This window comes from Camellia sinensis, chromosome 5, assembly GCF_055761805.1.
Source record: "Camellia sinensis isolate YWXY chromosome 5, ASM5576180v1, whole genome shotgun sequence".
Classification (NCBI taxonomy): domain Eukaryota; kingdom Viridiplantae; phylum Streptophyta; class Magnoliopsida; order Ericales; family Theaceae; genus Camellia; species Camellia sinensis.
The window spans coordinates 39041845-39055912 of NC_138965.1; the positions used below are offsets into that span (position 1 = coordinate 39041845).

General features: G+C 32.8%; 2 long non-coding RNA genes across 3 annotated transcripts; both read right to left on the reverse strand.

Moving 5' to 3' along the window:
* Positions 1 to 664: 664 nt before the first annotated feature.
* Positions 665 to 2851, reverse strand: LOC145790575 (uncharacterized). 2 transcript variants are annotated; one of them, XR_014329400.1, is made up of 6 exons: positions 2719 to 2851; positions 2267 to 2589; positions 1872 to 2187; positions 1529 to 1658; positions 1161 to 1361; positions 665 to 750 (listed from the first exon to the last, which is right to left on the reverse strand). It is a non-coding gene; the product is annotated as an uncharacterized LOC145790575 (long non-coding RNA). The 2 variants fall into 2 exon arrangements; XR_014329399.1 differs by having other exon boundaries at positions 1872 to 2589.
* A 6210-nt stretch (positions 2852 to 9061) lies between these two features.
* Positions 9062 to 9761, reverse strand: LOC114308035 (uncharacterized). Its single transcript, XR_003645345.2, has 3 exons — positions 9455 to 9761; positions 9260 to 9365; positions 9062 to 9137 (listed from the first exon to the last, which is right to left on the reverse strand). It is a non-coding gene; the product is annotated as an uncharacterized LOC114308035 (long non-coding RNA).
* Positions 9762 to 14068: the final 4307 nt, after the last annotated feature.

The window sequence follows — 14068 nt, forward strand, 5'->3', positions numbered from 1 at the left end:
TTTCTCACACACTGACAGCAGGATGTTGCCATTGTAGAGAAAGATTATTTCCAAGGGGCTCTGTGTATATGAGTAAATTGATGATAGTACTTAACCCGTAAGGTCTACTTTAAAGACACAAAGGTTTCCCATGTGAGTTTGCAATGAACAAAGCAATCATTATAACAACTGGAGTGATCAACTGTTGCAAAAACATAAATGAATTATGTTGTTTCCATGGTTAAATGCGTTCACTAGTTCACCCAACCAGATAAGCATCGACTACATGAATATCAATCAAATGATTAAATGATAAACTAAAAGACTAATTGACCATAAAAGTTCAGTCCAAGATTAAGCTGTGAGTTTGCTCCTCTAATACATAACCACACTTATGCCAAGTGAAAAGAAGAAGATCACTGGTTGAATTTGCCATGTAAGAAGGCAAGTAAACCCTATGTCAAAACTTGATAGGCACTAAAGAAACAACCAAGCTAACACCAACTATTTAAGCAAGGATGAGAAAAATAGCTAAATCATAGTATAAAATTTAAACTACTTTAAATAAGATTGTGCCCTTAGGGGCCCATGTCTCACACTTACAATAGAGAGCTGACTTCCAGATTCATCTTTCGATACAATACTAGCGGTCCAATCATTGAGCTTCTTCGAAAGAGAAGAAAACTTTTGTTCTGGGACATATAACCGTAGTCTCATTGGAGATAGTTTTATAGGTAAGTGCTTTTGAAGCTCCCGAATAACATCTAGCGACTGTAAAAGACAAACAGTTAGCTGAAGTACATAATGTTTAAAGCAATCAGCTTCTACAAAAAATCATATGTCAGCAGTGTGTAAATTGGGAGATGACCATTCCTTTCAAGATACATGAAATCATCAATTTTACAAATAACAATAAGTCACATAAAATTGCAACAGGAATGGAATGACAAATTGGAACTTGCTAAGAGAGCATTTGCTAGAGGAAAGTAAACTTCTTTGTCATTTTTTCTTTTTTATTTAAGCAAAGAATTAAACAAAATTTCAAATGTGAATAGCACAATTAATTGAATTTCCTAACAATTTGAGAGTACTTAACACAGATCAATGCAGAGCAGAAAATTCGCTAAAACTCAGAAAACCATAAATCTCTTGTCAATCTACAACCAAACAAATGAACTCACCTGTTTTTTTGAGCTACTATGGGGATCAACCGCAAAATGGATTTCATGCATCAGACGCTCAATCATGCTAATAGTATAAGGGCGTTGAGTCTCAGGGTTAATAATCTTCTGCATAACTACGGTAGCAATATCCCGAAACTGACTCGATAATTGAGAATCCCTTTCCTTTCCAGCAACTTGTAGCTCTCCTTTGTCCAAAATCTATTCCAAATTGAGGTACATCAGTTAACCACCACTTTTTTTCAACAAATAATAATAATAAATTTACTTAAAGAACTTGTCAAGTTAACCCACACAAGCCACTGCCACAGAATAGTCTATCACACAGTGACATATTCCAAATGTAAGTAACAAAGCTTAAAACTGACCTCCAAGCATATATTCGTCTGATCATCTGTCCCAAAAGCTGCTACTAAATCTTTTGACTTGGCAAGAACCCCCTTCGAAACATTTGAATAAACAGTTTGTGACTGCAATACTTCATCCAAGTCCTTCTCTCTATTTCAAAATTTTAAGATATTAGCATTTTAGTAATTATATATCCAGAAAGAATGGGAAAGAGAAGAGGAAGGGGAGATCAGGTCCTTGATTCCTTGAACACATCATAAAAGAACGTAGAAGACAGAGACAAGCATCCAGGGAATTGGAGCTACAAAACCAGAAAAGAAATTAAACGACTTATAGGGAAGTCATTCATGAAACTTGAATCACCTGTGTGAAAAGCTCTTGGGCAATTATCACAACATAAAAGATCTCCTCCATCTGCACAGATTGAGCAAAGATCATCGTTTTCCTCGGCAGATAACTTTCGCAGTTGTGACAATTTCAAAGACAACTCATGGAGAGACACTCCATTTGATGTATAGATGTGTAGGTAACTGCATTAGGGGAAAAAAAGTTATCTAATGATGTATAAATGGTCACAGAAACCACATGTTCACTACACCTCCCAAAAATATCAAAAGAACACTCACGTCTTGCGACGAGAAGCCCAACCCGCATGTGCTTCAAACTGAGAAGGGCTGACCTGCTCACAAATGTTGAAACAGTAAACACCTCAATGAGAATCAAATAAAGATGCAACTCGAGCAGCAAAAAAAAAGTACCTCACTTTGGCAGCAAAAGCAAAATATTCCAAAACCCTTCTTATAACCTTCTGTGCAATTCTGTAGATGACAAGTAATCAGAAAACAAATACATATCACAACAAGGTGCTTAACTGGGAAAGCGTTGCTTCCACAAATAAAAAAAATATGTTAATTGTTTAATACATTTGATCTTTATAAAAAGCAACATAAACATTTCCTTAAACCAAAATAATAATATGTATGTGCTCATCTTAACAACCTGCCCATGAACAAAATAAGCTAGTTCAGTTCCATCAGGCAGTGCATCATCCTGAAATACCAACTTGTGCAACCGCAGATCTCTTGAGAAAAAGACAAAAATCAAGTATTTAGTCCACTAAATCAGCCAACTTAATCAATCAAACCAGAAATGATGACGAAGATACATCCACCCATGACACAACTTAACAACTTCAAGAACATATACTAACTTGCGAGTTAACCTCCCCCGAGTCTTGCTCCGTGATGAACTAGAGGAGACACTGTCAGATGCCTTTGGAATGGAAATAATTGTTGGTGACCTAAAATTATCAAGGCAAAATATATCAAAATCAAATATATATATTTCTCAATAAAAGAAAATTATGTACTATGTTTTATTCTGCAAAACAAATGGGAAAAACTCTAATTTAAATGCTAGCAAACACATGCACATGCAAAAACACAAACTATTAAAGAGTGACTATATTTACTATTTAGTATTTACCAGCAACAAAGAACTCAAAATCAGTGGTTTATATTTCAATTATTCTTGTTGAACCACTGATTGCTGCCAAAGCCGGGCTTACTCACACCATCAAAACAACAGTGGACATCATATGTGAAAAATTTAGAAATCCCCTAGATATTGATTTGTGATTATGTATCAATTTAAAGCAGTATATAACATTCCCAATCGAACAATCAAGACAAAACGACACAACGATTTTGCGTGGAAAAAACCACAATTGGACACCTCCAACTGTGATAAAAAAAACCACGGGCAATAGCCACAAAACAATTCACTAAGAAGATTTAAAGGAATTACACAGGTATACTCTCAATTACCTAGAGAATCCACGCCTAATTGAACCAACCTCTATGTGCCTCTTCCAACCCTGTCTTCACTTCGGAATTGTCTTTACGATGAGCCACCCCAGAATCCACCGAAGCTTCAGGCTCGAATTCTTTAGAATCCACCGAAGAATAACTCTCTCTTTTGTAGAACAAACAAAACCTTTGATGTACTCTCTTTAAACCATGAGTTGAATACTCAATAAAACATCAAAGAAAACTAACAAAATATCTCCAGATATAAACCTTAAGATCCAAAAAGAAGATCTGGAGAAGTTGTGGAGTAGTTGAGAAGTAGTCTAGTTTTGGGAGAAAACCAACTACTTATAGAAAACCAAAAGTAATCCTAGTTTTGGAAGAAATCCAAAAGTAATCCTAGTTTTGAAAGAAAATCAACTTCTTAAAGAAATTCTTGTCAAACGGGATTGCCAATAAAAAAACTAACAATCTCCCCTTTGGCAATGCCGTGACAAAACACACCTAACAAATAAAATCCTAATCACCCCAACCCATTACAACCAACAAACACAAACTTCTTTCTCAAGATTAAGATCTGCAAAACAGCTATTAGTGCCCCAAACTCCAAAACAACTATTAGTCTCACAAGAGTATATGAAAAAGCAATAGACATATGACACGATTATCTTGAAACATGAGATGGAAAACATGAATAGATGAAAACTAAGACTCATAAAAAACAACTCTTAAACAACAAAAGCAAGATCATAAACCAACCAAGCAATGATAAACCAAAACAAACATTACAAACCCAAATCAAGATGAACCAAACTCCCCTCACTAAAAGAAACCAAAAACAGTGAAAACGGTGAACAAGAAGAAAAAACAAACAACAAAAATAATATGGTGAAGCAAGCAAGGAATTTCAGATTAGTACCTTAAAACACACAAGATTATCCAAGAAGCACAATTACTTGTAAACACAATGTGCACAGTTTGTAGAAGATTCCTCATGAAAGAAAGTGATGCATTATGTGAAAAGCATAGATCCCATGAAAAAAGTGTGTGTGTGACTCTTGGAGTTCGACAAACACTAGATTCAATCCTAGTAGTGATCTGAAAGTTGGACCTCCGACAAAAGAATCTAAGCACAACAAAGGAAAGTCAAACCAGTAGGAATCAAAGGGTATTTGGTGAGTAAAGGCGGAGGCTCCCCCTCAATCAATGAATCTTTTCTTTTATTTTTTCTTTCTTTCTTGTGCACATTTTTTCTTTCTTTTGCATATTTGTTTCTTCTTTTTCTTTTTCTTTCTTTTTCTTTTTCTTTTGCACAATCATTGGTGGCTGACACGCTTAAGAGTATGGAAACCGAACCAGAGAAGCATGGATGTAATAAGGATGGCCTGGTTGGTGACTCTGAGGTAGCCTTTTCCTCATGGCTAGACTACAAAGAATCAAGGGGAAAGCCGTGGAGATGCAAAAAGATGGAAGGTGGTTAAGAGACTCAACATCACCCATGATATGCTAGTATAGGTTAATTCTTCTAGAAACGCAAAAGATCAATGATAGAAGCCCATAGAGAAAAAATAATCACTAAGGCGGAAGACTCCAAAATTTACTAATCCAAGAGTGTGTACAGAATGAGACATACTAATCAAAAAACACACACTCCAAAATGAGTAATGACCACAGAAAGCACACACATATTAACATGTAATGGATTTTCTCATCAATTCCAATATGTACCAAGGACCACTCAAAAATTTCAAGCTTGCAAAACCTTACAAAGAAAATCTTTTTGGGTTTTTTTATTTATTTATTTATTTTTCTTAACCAAAGCAAGAAAAAAAAATGAACAAGCACACATGTAATGACAAAAACAAAAAACACACAGAAACCCAAAAACTAAAACGACAAAACAAATTAACACAAGTTAATTTTTCTCACCCAAACCGCTTTAGTATGAACAAAGTTGTGAGCATTGTGGTTCTTGGGTGGTGTCTTGACGTCGTGGTTCCTTTCCCCTGTAATAGGAACCCGTCTCGATATGGTTTCCAACTTCTAAGTTTTAGGTCTAGGCAAATACACCCTCCCATGCAACTTATAACAATAAGGGCGAATATGACCATGCATACCACAATGATGACAAATAAAAACAGGGTGTACCTTCTTTTCTTTTATCTTACCAACTCTAGGAAGTTTGAGAAGTCCATCCTTATGTTGAATTTTTTGTTCTCCTTTTCCTTGAGTTCTTGCATCATGAGATGTGGAAGCACTCTGTTTTTGCTCTTTCTTACCACAAAAGCCAATGCCACTCTTGTCAGAACAAATTTGTTGAGACCCAATGATATTCTCCAAAGTCTTTGATCCTTTGTTCCAAGGACCAATGGTAACCATGGCACACTTGAGTTCTTCCTCTTTCTTGATCATTAGTTCTTCCAAAGCAGCTTGAGACATCTCAAGAGTTTCAATTTTTTCTTCAAACATGGCATGGGTTTGCAGTAGCTCATTCCTCTCTGTCTCACAAGTCAACAGTTTTGCACAAAGAACTTGTCGATCATCAGCTACCTTGATGGCATTAATCTTGGCCTCAGAAATCTCCTCCTTAAGTTTGACATTCTCACTTTCACATGCTTTGAGTTTCTTTGTGAGTTTGTCATTCAATTTGAATAAGTTAAGAGACTCCTTATACAACTTTTCATAAGCTTGCTCAAGCTCTTCATGATCACTCTCTGAGGATTCATCATCAGTGATATTCTCAACTGACCTCTTCGGAGAATCTGTTTGTCCTTCAGCTTCGGAAGCCACCATGAAAGCAAGGAATTGTTTGTGTCCCTCTTCGCCTTGATCTTCGTTGTCACTTTCATCTTCATCAGATTCTGATTCATCATCCCAAGTGATGGCGAGGGCTTTCTTCTTCCTCAACCGAGTGGGGCATTTTTGAGCAAAGTGGCCAAATCCTTGGCATTCATAGCATTGGAGTCTTTCAGAGTTCCCTTGTATCTTTCCTTTCTCCTTCTTGGCTATAGAATTAATTTTGAGTTTATCTTTGCCTTTAGATTTATGAGAATGAGTAGATTCCAAAAGATTAGGATTCTTTTTCAAAAAATATTTTTTAAATTGTTTAACAAAAGCAGCTGTAATCTTGGAATTTATATCACAATCCTCATCAGAATCCTCTCCAACTCTATGAGCACTACTAAAAGCAATATCTTTTTGTTTCTTTTTGAAATTCCGATGTGCTTCATAAGTTTGGAGATTTCCAACCAACTGATCCAGCTTGAGGTTGTCAACATCTTGAGCCTCCTCAATAGCCGTAACTTTTGGTTGGAACCGATCGGGCAAGGATCTCAAAATTTTTTCCACAACTTTGGATTCTGGAATTTTTTCACCTAAATTGAAGCTGGAATTAACAATGTCACTCAACTTCGCATAAAATTCATCAAAGGTCTCACTATCTTTCATTGAAAGATTTTCGAAACTAGACGTGAGCCTTTGAAGTTTTGAGCGTTTAACAGAAGGAGTGCCCTCATGAATAGTTTGTAAGATATCCCAAGCCTCTTTTGCGACTTCACAATTACAAATACGACTAAACTCTTCAGGTGTGACAGCGCAAAAGAGAGAATTGATAGCTTTACTATTCCAGCTACTATTTTGGTAATCAATTGTGTCCCACTTATCAATTGGTTTGGGGAAAGTTACTCCATCAACGGTAATTGTTAGTTCAGTCCACCCATTCATGACAGATTGCCAAACTTTTTCATCTATAGATTTCAAAAACGATCTCATCCGAGCTTTCCAAAAAGAATAATTGGATCCGTCAAGTAGGGGTGGTCGAACCATAGAATTTCCCTCACGAATTGAATCCATTATCACAAATCAAACAAGATCTCGTTCTAAAAGATATATTTTTTTTATTAAAATAGAATGACCTGCTCTGATACCAATTGAAAAATCTAGAAATCTCCTAGATATTGATTTGTGACTAGGTATCAATTTAAAGCAGTATATAACAATCCCAATCAAACAATCAAGACAAAACGATACAACGATTTTACGTAGAAAAAATCACAATTGGACACCTCCAACTGTGATAAAAAAAACCACGGGCAACAGCCACAAAACAATCCACTAAGAAGATTTAAAGGAATTACACAGGTATACTCTCAATTACCTAGAGAATCCACGCCTAATTGAACCAACCTCTATGTGCCTCTTCCAACCCTGTCTTCACCTCGGAATTGTCTTTACGATGAGCCACCCCAGAATCCACCGAAGCTTTAGGCTCGAATTCTTCAGAATCCACCGAAGAATAACTCTCTCTTTTGTAGAACAAACAAAACCTTTGATGTACTCTCTTTAAACCATGAGTTGAATACTCAATAAAACATCAAAGAAAACTAACAAAATATCTCCAGATATAAACCTTAAGATCCAAAAAGAAGATCTGGAGAAGTTGTGGAGTAGTTGAGAAGTAGTCTAGTTTTGGGAGAAAACCAACTACTTATAGAAAACCAAAAGTAATCCTAGTTTTGGAAGAAATCCAATTACTTATAGAAATCCAAAAGTAATCCTAGTTTTGGAAGAAAATCAACTTCTTAAAGAAATCCTTGTCAAACGGGATTGCCAATAAAAAAACTTAACAATATGTAACAGTTTGACAAAATTATGGCCAGGGCAAAATCAAAAATAGTGCTAGATGTTCATTTACGAGCAATGATCACCGTATCACCTGATGATTGTGTGTATGACTAGTTTAGTCCCCATTGGATATGGGTCTGGAAGGGATAAATTGAGTCCTAACCTAACCTTTCTCATAATTTGCACAATATTATGAGTCTCTTTAGCAAAAAACATGGCAATTATTTCACCATGCAAAATCTACCTGCTGTGCAGCACATAAAGGGCCAACTCTAATGCATGGCTTTGGTTTTATAATGATCCGAAGCTGGGAATACAAACAAATTAAAGTGTGTAATGAAGCAAACAGGTAAGATTATGCCAAATTAACTGTTCCCAAGGATAAAATATTAACACATCTCTTAAATATTTTAAGCTCTGTGACCAACCTATTCCATCTCAATTTTGTCTTCCGTCAAATTTTACAACTTCCTTGTCCAAAATTTTCTTCCAAATTTCACCCCCTCCCTAATATTATATATAATACCACAACCTTACATTTATCTTTTCTTATTGGGTTAGTTTTATCTCCTAAACTAAATAAATAAATAAAAACACAACCAAATAGGCCTCAAATCATTTCCCTTTTCAAACCATATTCAAACATAACATTAAAGGATTAGAATGCATTTTGAAATCATACATACTAAAAACAGACTTGACTAACTCATGCTCAACAACTAAGGTCATTTTTCCTCAGGTTTTTTCCTCCGGTTATGATAGGGCTAGTTGGAGTGACCTCAAGTACTTTTGGCCTGTTCATGAATATATCACTACTTCAAGATATCAATAGTATACTTTCTGAAATATGAGGGAACATGAATACATCTGGAATTATACACACACACACACATATATATATATATATATATAGTACATATAGAGACATAAATGAACGAATGAATTTGAACACATACGGGAATTAGCAAAAGAATTGAGGAATGTAGATGACCTCTGCAATTGCTTTGAGCTTCAATGCCAATTCGCTGTGGAGAAAAAAAAAACACATATAAATCTTAGGTCTTCAAGATTGAGAGATCAAGAGAGAGGTTGAGAGACCGAGAGAGAGAATGAGAAACCTACACAGAGAGATCCATACTTGTGAACCATGATGGCGAGAGTGAGAGAGAGGTAGGGCATGTGAGAGCGAGAGAGAGAGCTAGAGCAATTGAATAAATTGGGGGAACAAATATATATATATATATATATATTAAGAAAAGGAAACAAATTGGGAAAAATAAATTAGAAATACAACTAAAACAAGTAGTCTTACATCATTACCTCATTCATATTCCCCACCAATAGCTAACAACAGAACATAAAGAATCTTCATGTTACTGGTGAAGTGACTCCAGTTTGCATGAAAAGTGCAATGCTATTGAAATAACTGAGGAACAACTAGTTACTAAGTGAACTCCATTTCAAATTTTATGCAACAGGCAACTAGAAAATGCTATGAAAGTTGATTAATCACACCTTTATCCAATTTTCCATTAATGAAAATATTAAATACATTCCCATTTGATAGCCAAAGAGGCTCCTTTTAGCTCAGGAGGATGCACCACTCGCTGTTTCCTGCTAATCGACACACCTAGAATTGAAAGCCAACACAAACAAACGAAAATCAACAGAATCATTAACAAAACAGAATCAACAACCAACACAAACAAACGAAAATCAACAACCAAATCAGATTTACGATAGTCATATATAGAGAAAGAGAGAGATAGAAGGGGGTAGATCCGAACCTTTCTGCCTTCTCTCAATGCCTTGATCTCCGCGTATGCAATGCCTTGATCTGCACAAACGAAAATCAACAACCAAATCAACAGAGAGACCTTCACAATAGAGAGAGAGACCTTCGAAATCGAGAGACAGAGAGAGCTTTGAAATCAAAATTGAAATCAACAAGATGTCATTCAAATATCAGTTCAGCTTGAGAGAGAGAGAGAGAGAGAGAGAGCGAAAGAGACGGATAGAGACAGAGACAATGGAGCTCACCGATCTGAATCGCTGAGATGAACTTCAATTTCGATTTTGATTTCGAGAGGGAACTTTGAAATGGCTCTGATGAATCACCGATCTGTTTGCTGAGACCAAGCTGAATCTCTGAATCTCCAAATCACCGAGCTGAATCTCTAAGATAATTAGGGTTTAGACAACAGAGAGCGAGAGAGAGAGAGAGAGAGAGAGAGAGAGAGACAGTAGCTCACCGATCTGAATCGATTTTGAGAGAGGACTTCGAAATGGCTCTGATGAATCACCGATGTAAGATCTTCGAAATGGCTCTGATGAATCACCGATGTAAGATTTTGAGAGAGTGAGAGCGAGAGTCAGATTCAAAATAAAGGTGAAACAGGGAGAGGGGAGCGTGCGTGACAGAACCCATTTCAAGGCGTTTATAAACATCTTCTGTTCCTAAAACGGCACCGTTTTGATTAGAGAAAAATGCGTCGTTTTTCAAACGCCATTAAATATTACAAACAGTGACGTTTTAAAAAACGCCGTTAAACATACGCTACCAAAACAGATATTTCTTGTAGTGATTGTTTCGGTAAATAAATTCTGTAAATAATTTACTTTATTTATTTGATTTGTTTCAAGTTATTTTTTATAAACAGAAGATTGTTCCAATAATCTCATCCACCAAAAATTTTAAATTTATAATTCAAATGTATTATATCAAATCAATTTTTTAATTTAGATTTAATAAAAAATTTAATGAACTATTAGAGATGCTTTGAGAAAATCATTATGTAATTAATTTTTTATTAAAAAAATATTAATTATAGTTTGTTGACTTGACTTCACTTGGCATGACCAACCTTGTTGTTTTTTGTTTTGGTTAGTGTGAATCCAACTTTTCTGCTTGTGCATTCCCACTTTCTCAGCATCTTCATGTATGTTCACACACCAATTTAACCCCACTTGCAGTTCTTTCATTTGAGAAGTTAGGATTCGGGGATCTGCTGTGACTAAAGTCACAGCAGGAATTTGTGGTGCTCCGGTGGAGTGTTTTTTGAGTTTTTTTTTTTTTTTGTTAATACAAATTATTTTTATTGTAAGGTTTGTCATATATATCATGCATATAAAAGATCAAGTTAATCAGAAATCTAAATCCCCATGATCAGATTTAAATTGTTTTACAAAAATTATCAAGATCATATTAGCCGATTATTTTTTTAAAAACAAATGTGTTCTTGTTATAAAGTTAAATTTTTTTAATCAATTTGATTTTTTTTGCGTGGATGATTTATTTAATGAACCCTATAATATGAACGATTCGAATTATTGCAAAAGACTCAGAAAAAGCCTCTATCGAGGCACCACAAATTGCTACTGTGACTTAGCCACAACAACATCCCTTAGTCTGAGAAGTTAACGGTGTTGTGATCGATTGAAAGTGTGGGATTTATAAATTTGTGTTGAGTGATTAGACAATATAAATGGGTATAATAAATTATGATTGGTAAGGAATATGATCATGCTTGGACCACCGACCTACTTTAGTCCAGTCTCACTTTTAACTATTTATTTATTTCCAAATTTATACTTTTTTGAAATTTAATTTTAAATTGTAAATAAATTTTTTTTACTAATAAGTGTTCCTAGGACACAAATAAAAGACAAAAAAATTGAAAGATACAAGACACATTTTATTAAATTTAATACATTTTTATTAAAATCAATACATTTTAAAAATACTTTTACATATTTTTAAAACACTTTTTACACACTTTTCAATATTAAACAATATCTAGAGGAGTCCGGAGACCGTGTTGTGAGTCTGTGAGGGCTTTTTTTTGAATCTATTTTTATGATACGAATCGTTCATATTGTAAGATTTATCAAGTAAACCATTTATGAAACAAATAGAGTCAATTGGACATCTATAACCCATAACAAAACTACAATTATGTTTACAAAAATAAATAATTTTGATAATTTTTTTTAAAACAATTATGGTTCGATCATGGGGTTATACATGTTCGATTAATCTCATTTTTTATATGAATAATACACTTGACGAATCCTATAATAGGAACAATTTGAATTATCAAAATAAAATAGAAACTAACCTCAATCAGGACGTCACAACTTGTGCTGTGACAACACCTTTTTTTTTTTTTTGGTCCTGCCTAAGGACATTTGTTAGCATTTGCCTTAAATTTTTTATTTTTTTTTTTTACTTATTTTGCAATTCCATATTATACTGAAGTATATTTTCAAAACATGATTTCGATTTAATTTTTTTTTAATAAAGTAATTGAAGTAAAAATACAATTTGAAGTTTGAAATTGTATTTTTAAAATATGACTTTACAAAATAACATATATATAATATTTTTTAAAAAATAACTTTAAGTTCAAAATTTTTATAATACACATTTAAAAAAGAGAGGTGTACAATATGTTCACTTAAAAATTTTGCAATCTTTGGTTATGATCAATTATTTTCCATATACATTACATTTTCATCAAATAAAGTTTTATTTGTCTCTAAAAAAAAATATTTTGGTGCTTGTGTTTGTTATGAGTTATTACGGTGTTGGTTATAATTTAGTTATGATTTATTGTAATTGTTATTTTGATTATGACGGATGAGGTTTTGATTATGTCTCAAGTGGTGTTTAGGTATAACCCATTTTGGTGTTTGGTGATTGGTTATGACCTATTATGATTGTTATTTTAATTATGATTGAAAAAATATTTAATTATGTCTCAAGAGTTATTTGATTATCATCAATCTATACCATATATATAATCAAATGTAGTGGTTTTGTCAAAAATCTGTGAATATTCATTCCCAAATTCTCATAATTTTAAAATTCTCTCTTTCCTACGTGGCAACCCTCTTTGATTGTCTTTCGTGTTTTCTATTTTCCTCCATTTTCTATTTGTTTGATTAATTAAAATGAAAATTAATTTCATGGCTTATGGATAAAGATCTGAATTTCAAAATTCCTCCATATAGATAAACATATAAAAACTGATAAATAATTTATGAAAATTAATTTCATGGTATACAGATAAAGATAAAAATTAAATAACTAATTTCATAACTTATAGATAATTTAAAATTTCTTCCCATAAATAAGCATATAAAAATTGATAAATAATTTATAAAAATTAATTTCATGGCCTACTGATAAAAATAAAGGTTAAAAAATTGATTTAAAAAAAATTACTCATGCTTTTTGCCCTTCATTTTGTACTTTAATTAATTTCATTATAAATAAACATATAAAAAAATCATAAATTATTTATGGAAATTTATTTCATGACATTTAGATAAAGATAAAATTTTAAAAATTATTTAAAAAATAATAATTTCATGACTTATAGATAAATAAACATATAAGAATTGATAAATAATTTATAAAAATTAATTTCGTGGTCTACAGATAAAGATAAAGATTAACTAATTGATTTACAAAAAAAAAAAATTAAAATAATAAAATTTAGATAAATATATGATTTGTTAATCTATATCTATCAAAAACATATCTATCTAAATCTTTATTTTGGTTTACTTATATTTTTTTTCTCCTTTTATCACATATTATCTTTCTTTTCTTTTTTTTTGAATTTTTTATCTTGTGAAATACTCTTATCTATAACTTCTTATCTCCTCTTAACCTACTCCTCATAATTTTTATTATTTGTTATTATCTACCAAGTGATAAAGATATATATAAAAAAACAATGGTTGGCTCACAAAATTATTTTCCGTCACTATATTTATCCAAGGTAATAATTTGATATTCTTTCTTTTAATTTTTAAAAATAGTTTACATTAGATCATTGCTATGTGTTTTTTCTTTTTCTTTCTTTTTATTTTTTTATAAGATTGTTATTTGTTATAGTATTTTTTCAATCCCATCTCTAAATTTTCTCTTTGAAATTTCTATTTTTTTAATAATAAAGTTTAGAACTAATTTCTTATGAAATTTGTTTCCTTGGTGCTTATTTTATTGAAAGATTGAGACGAGTAAAACTTTCATATGATATATGAAATTAATGAATATAATACAAAGATGGTAGAGAAATACTACATATCTGTCGATATCTCTCTTTATTATTAGTCGAT